Genomic DNA, 7329 nt, shown 5'->3' on the forward strand with positions numbered 1-7329 from the left:
ACAAGTGTGATGAACCAATCCTACATAAATTTCATCAATTCCAATTGGGTGTTGACCTACAATTAACATCTAGTTATATACAAAGTTAAAACTTTAAACAGAAAGCTACCCATGGAATGGCGTGGAGTAGTTGTTGGTTCTATTCATATTTTCACGTACTTTATTACTCTCATACCATTTAGATTATTACTAACCAATGTGTTACGATGCCATCTTCCAAATTACCAATATCATTCTTATTGGAAATATCAAAAGATTTAATGTTCAAAATCTAGATTTTCTTCCTCCAAAATCCATGTATTAATTTTATTTTATTTCATATAATGTCCTAAGGATAAGGGTGATATATTTCTTACCTCTAGTGAGAAAGGAATGACTTTAAAAAGAACATCTTCATCTAACAATCTCACATGTCACAAAGTTCAAATTATTTTTTTGCTATATATGAATTCATACTAGAAAAATACAAATAGAACCAATCAACCATGGTATTTACTTTTCTGACTCACTTTTGATGAATTTTTTTGGTTCCATTTTCCTAGACTTTATGTTAATATTTAATTCAGAATCTATCTTGCTCGAATTAATTAGAATATAATATAATATATATTTTAAAAAAAAGAATGTAATATATTAAAATAGTAAAAGAAAATACAATAATAAACAAATTGTCATATAGTTGAAATTATACAAAAATGAATGATAATCCATAAAATAGAATTACCTTTCTAACTTTAAATTTTTCAGCAAGTTACTCACACCTGCTCTATATTTAAAACTACTTTTATCTAACCTAAGTCTTCTCATATCAAATGAAGAACATGTTTTAAGATACCAATATCTTCTTGGAGACTTTTATAATATATCATTATTGAAAAAATCATAAAAAAATATACACAGATTAAATTTATATATTTAATTAATGACAAGTACATTATGTAATTACACAAAACAACAAACTCTTATCATCAATAACGCGAACAATACATAAAAACCAAGCAATACAATAGATTGTAATTGTTGACATTCACCCCTCTGATTTTGCTACCATTAAGATTCTTATTGCCAATACTGTTACTAACACACTCAATTGTCACAATAGCTGTGCAGTATGATTTAATTTCACGCTAACATGTTATTTGTTGCGCCACATACCATGTTATCTCGGAGAGAGAACAGAGCTCTCTACTGTTGCCACTGAGAACTGCACATTAATTGGAGTGCAATTAGTGTGGTCTACTAATTCATTTTCTCCCCTACAAATTGTTTTTTGTAGTTTAAGAGCTTCTTTCAGTTCCCCAACAACGTGGCTCATGTTGGCTCTGTCATTATTTTGCTCCTCTGTACACGACATTATTAGTTCTCTAAGCTTACACATTGCGCCCAGGTGTAAGTTATCCACTGCGTCTTTATCTATCAACTTCTCAATATCTCCTCCACAAATCGTCAACCTTGACTGCAGCAATACAAATCAATATCGTTAAAATAAAACTACACCTAGTGTTTGTAGACAGTACTGTTGTCCTTGTGCTTACCGAGCATAGAATGTTGATCATTTCATTTGAGCTATTCATATAAAGAGGCTTTTTCCCCGACATGATCTCTAAAATTAAAATGCCAAAGCTATATACGTCACTTTTCTCTGTTAATTGCCCAGTGTTCGCATATCTGTGAGGAGAAAAATAATGAAAGCACTCTCAGCATCTGCGTTATAATTTTGTTTACAAATATCAACAACAATAAAAAATAACAGTTGTAGTAGTTAATTTACTGGGGATCAAGGTAGCCGAATGTGCCCTTGACATTAGTTGATACGTGAGTTTCTTCGGTAGCTGGCCCATTCTTTGACATCCCAAAATCTGCTATTTTTGCTTCCATTGTCTCCCTTAGCAATATATTGTCTGATTTGATATCTCTATGAATTATGGGAGGATTGCATCCAGAATGCAAGTACTCCAATCCTGATTATCACATCCATTATTCGTTATATAATATCGAATCAACAAAAGTTGTTAACTGTATCAAGGAGTGGATTTACCTTGAGCTGCATTTAAGGTTATGTCTAACCTTTGTTCCCAGTAAAGGTCACGCTTCGATAAAGATGTTGCTGCAAGCATGGAACCATGTTAGTCCAATAAAACAATTACTTCCTAATTTTATTATCATCGGTTTACCGGGCAACTTTCTTATATTTGCATTAATGTAATTATAATTATACTATGCCATTTCAAATTTAGAGATAAAATAAAATGGTTTGATAGCTTCCACGTCGATTTCTTGAAGAAGCTTTTAAATGTACGTGGCTAAACTCTCTACAAATTTTATAATCAAAATTCTAATAAATTTCAAAAAAAATCATATTTAACCTTTTTTTTTTTTTTTTTTTGGTCTTTGGTACATTTTGTCTTAAGATTAACCAGAAGGCCTGTTTTAAAATAGGTTTTGCGCGACAATTGAGAGGCTACTACTATTCTTTTAATGAAAATAGTATTTTTTATTACATGAATAACGTGCCTGTTAAAGAATGATTTTAAATAAAAAATTGTTTTTCAAAGTCATTTAAGTCAACCCTAAGAAAATTTGAGCTTGGTAAAGCTAAATAATAAAAGAAATGGAGCAGAAGATTGCCATGCAGAAGTCCATTCAAGCTTGCCCTGTGCATAAACTCGTAAATCAATATTCGGTGTCCTTATTCGCAGCAATATCCAAGTAAAGACACAAGATTTTTGTGGTGTACCCTTGAAAGAAAGACAGCCTGCAAACATATATTTATATCAGAACAAACTACCGATCCATGTTCAAATTCCTGTTATAACTCAATTTATCACAGAAACGTACAGACCTCCGTAGTAAATTCATGCGTTCCCTAGTTAGATGTTGCCGAGGATATTTTGACGGCTACCTCCTGTCCGTTCTATAACTTGCCGTAGAAAACAGGTCCATATCCTCCTCGCCCAATCTGCCTACTAAATTCACTAGCTATAAACTCTGCAATTTGGTTCGATTACAACTCGCGGCGCTGGGGAAACCGGGAATTCTGATATTTTCAGTATTACAAAGGATTACATACGATAGGCAGCGTCCAAAAACAAGCGCACTAGGCTTAAACATTACACACTAACAACTGATTTCTAAATAGTCAAAGTTGACTAGCTCTTGCTTTGCTGCTTCTAAACTTTCGGCGCATATAAAGGAGTGCCATGTGTATGGACTTTATTTTATAATAGACGACAAATACTCCTATCAGTATGAAAAAGCCAACAACAGCCAAGCCGATAATCATTCCTTTGGTTGAGGCTTTCCTTCTACAATTATCGTGGCCTTCGTAACAGAATGCACATTTCCCGAAACAGTACAAAACACATTATTTTCATTAACATTATTAGATTTTCACAATCTATTTCAAATGAGTGAATTTATTTATGGATTCAATTGTGCATGGTTTTTGAGAAATCAACATTTTTGGATCACTTCGTAATCCATCATCAGAATGACAGAATAAAAAAGTAGAAATTATACAGACTAAATCTCCCCAAAAAACAATAAAAGCAAAAAACTACAAAAAAGAATTAAATAACAAACACATCCAAAAATTATATAAAAGAACACCAAACTAATAAAAAACTAAATACACCAACATATATGAAGAAAAAGAAATAAGATTTGAAAATAAGAAAACCACTCAATATTTAAGCTAGTAAGTGTGTGCGTGTGTATATATATAACTAAAAAGTTTGGACAGACAGCCAAATGACCCAGAAAACTGTAATAAAAAGTCTCCATTTGTAATAGATTTTTTTAAATTTACCTGAGAGTCAGGTTCTTCTTACTTTTCAAAGCTGCGGGCACTGTTCCTGTTTGGTCGTTGTTTTCCAAATCACTGAAAGAAACGTTGCATTCGCAAAAGGCATTCAGATTGAAGAAACTATCTTCTACCTGAGTTCTTTAACAAGTAAGATAATTCCTCGACATAAAATAGTACAAGTACTAAGAGAACACAATTAAAAAAATTCAAGGGGATACTCACAGTTTCTTCAAGTTTCTCAGACTAGCCAGGGATTCAGGTATAGTTCCGTCTAAACTATTGTCGGACAGATCACTGAAAAAACATACATCGAGTTTTCTTAATCGGAGCCCTAACAATCAGGTAGTTCCCATTTGAAAATAACTCTAATGACTTACAACTTTCAACCTTTATCATCACACTATTTGAACTGACATTCCTCTCCAGAAGAGGAATATAAGGGTAACGGTGGAACTTCAAAAATATTAAGGTCTATAAAATATTAGAAGGTGAGAGTGTCCTGAAGGTTAATCTGCAAAAGCAAATAGATAACTCTTTTCTTATCTACTGTTTTGAAAATAGTCATTTAAGGCTTGATTCTTAGACTAAAAATGTTAAATAGTCAAAGTTGATTTATTTGTCCAAGCTTAATTTCTTCCTTAGTGTGTGATATTTAAAGATGGAAGATTCAATCCCTTTCCTCTTAAAAATAATATAAGCCATTATAATATTATCCATATATTTGACAAAATTATTAGCTTTATAAACATTGTCTGAAAATCAACCTTACATAATCTCCAATGCTGTTAGACTGCTAATGGCCGCAGGAATACTACTGTTAAGCCTCTGTTTGAGAGATTCCTGAACAATGCACGATAATAAATACCAAATGAAGACAAGCACCTATAAATAAGTCAACTAGTTGTAAATTGTAAGTATCACTTACAGGATAACAATTCTAGGTGATACATCATCATAGCAAGTTAACCAATCCCAGGAAAATTGTAATGATAAGCATGGATCACCGGTATAAGTATAGTTTATTTGTTTTTGAATGATGGTTAATGCTCCCACTACAATTTCAACATAGCTGAATTAGCTTCTGTATTATAAATAAGATCATAATCTAATCTAAATCATCATTTTCCTAATATGAATATGAATATTCCATCACATTTAATGCTAACTTTTTAGCTTTGTATCGAAAACCATCTACCAAGGGATTCATCCACAGGTTCTGGAACTTCCAATAATCTTATATAGTTTAGAAATAAAAGAATATATATTTTGTAGAATAACTTAGTGTAGTTACATGGGCGAATAGCACAAGTAAGAATTATTGAGAATGTTTTTAAAATATAAAAATATAAAAATAATAGAGTTAGTACTGCGAGTTATCAAATTCAAGGCTGTAGCCTCAGTCTCTAGAGATGAATCAATCAATCACTTATCAAATGTTTTACTTCGTGCATCTTAAAATAAGCAAATATTGTTCTTCAAACATCTGGGCCCCAAAGTTGTAGAATAGGAGAGACTCAACATACGAGATTCTATGTTTGTTTTCAAAAGGTAAGTATCGATCATATGATATTTGAAGAGTTGAATTGCGTACCATCTGATGTAAATGTTCCTTGTTGATGCTGAGCCTTTTGGCGATATATTTCCAAAGCACTTGTTAATGGAGATAGAGTGGAACGGTTTGTTGCTTGCAAACTAAAGGCCATGGTATTAGTAATACCATAAGGTATGAGGACAGATATGTTTGATGACTGGAGATACATAGGCTGTATAGGATCATCATTCAGCTTGTTACCATCCAGATACAAGTCAAATTCTCGAAGGTCAGTTGCATTCAAATCAGGTTGCACTTCTTCAAAATAGATGGAAATGTAAAGGTTCCCATTTCGACTGCTATGGCGATAGGGTAAATTCATCACCCCGGGGGAGCTAGAGTAGCTTGTTTCCGCTGTTTGCATGACAAGAGATGGAGGTTGGTCATAAGCCACTCCCATTGATACTCTCATTCCGGTTGTAATATTTGGGAAGTCTACTGGACTAGGATGCCAAAGTCTATCAAATCGATCATCTGGATATCTGATCATTGCATATACAATCTTAGACACAATAAAGTTTCGAATATACATACGAAATAACATTACGAATATATCTTTTAATTTGTGTATTGGATGGACAATTATATAAAGTTTTTGTCTCTTAGAAGGAAAAGCTCTATTGTTCAAAGTGTTTAATTTCAACTACGTGGAGGATAGAAAGCGAACCTGAGGTTCCTGTCTAGCACTTGTGCTCCAAAGTTGCTGTACTCGAGCCAGTACATGCTTTCATTCAGAGGTCGCATTTCCAAAGAAGAAATTATGGGCAATATAATACTTTCATTGACTCGAGCAAGGCAAACATGTGTAGGATTAAAATTTGCCTTGAAAATGATTTCCTTTTCAATAACATATGTGGTTGGGTCGGGAAATGACACACCATCCCAAATATCAGTATCCAAAAGGAGAATAAACTGGGGAAGCAAGTTGAGATTGTCATAGTTCCCATAAACAAATGTTCCGCGGAGTAGATATTTTCTTCCAATCTCCACCGGCAACTGGTAACAACTTTTTCTTCTCTCGGGAAAACTTCGAAGCGTGTTCAACTGCCTTGATGTTCCTTCTCCAGGAATTGTATTTGAAAGACTACATTTTTGTCCAGAATTGATGTAAGCGTCATCTGGAATCCACTGTATTCCAGCGTCATCTGTGTAGTTTTCACTGCCTCCACAATCAAGGCTAATGAATCCTGCAAACATTCATCAATATTATTAACAAATGTGAACAAGAAAAACGCTAATCATGCATTTCCTACTCACCGGGTTGAGTAGATACAGGAGAAGCGAAAATTGCAGCCACTATCAACAAACCCAACATCTTCCGATTCGTTATGAATAACAAATAGTTAATCTCATAATGCATTCTCCTAGTAACATGTATAAATAAGTCGTAGGAGATTGCTGCATAACAATGTTCATTACGTTTAAACCAAAGGAAGCATTTTCTCGGCCATGTCTTGACATTGATGTTTCTTGGAAGTTGTCAGTTGTTTTAGACTCGACATTGATGTTTCATGTAAGCACCATGCCGGCATACTGAACAAACAATTCCAAATCATTGTCAAGAGGAATTGCCATATTTCAATAAATAATAATTAATTGAGAAGAATTTCTTGACTAATCTCTACGTAATTAGTGACTGCAACTTTACGAGGTTATCGATTTATTTTTGTAATTTGAAAATGAGCGATTGTAACGTCTCTGTCTGGTGTGGTTTATGAGGTTTGATATGACATTGACTTCCCTTTAAATACTCCTTTGCACCCCCATGTATAACTCCGACACAACTTCCAAATCATCAGAATTATTCCATCAACTTTTTAAGATGTTTATGTGAGCCGTATCACAAATATTATAAAGTTTTCGTTCTCTTTCCATGCCAGTTATTGTTCATACATCTAAGTTTCGACTTGCTTTTCATGGTGAACATTACAAT

At 33.4% G+C, this 7329-nt stretch overlaps 1 pseudogene; it reads right to left on the reverse strand.

Moving 5' to 3' along the window:
- Positions 1-1159: 1159 nt before the first annotated feature.
- On the reverse strand, positions 1160-6971 carry LOC149563038 (putative leucine-rich repeat receptor-like protein kinase At2g19210; annotated as a pseudogene).
- Positions 6972-7329: the final 358 nt, after the last annotated feature.

Source organism: Cupressus sempervirens, chromosome 4 (assembly GCF_028749045.1).
Source record: "Cupressus sempervirens isolate cs-2001-9-10 chromosome 4, ASM2874904v1, whole genome shotgun sequence".
NCBI classification, from domain to species: Eukaryota; Viridiplantae; Streptophyta; class Pinopsida; order Cupressales; family Cupressaceae; genus Cupressus; species Cupressus sempervirens.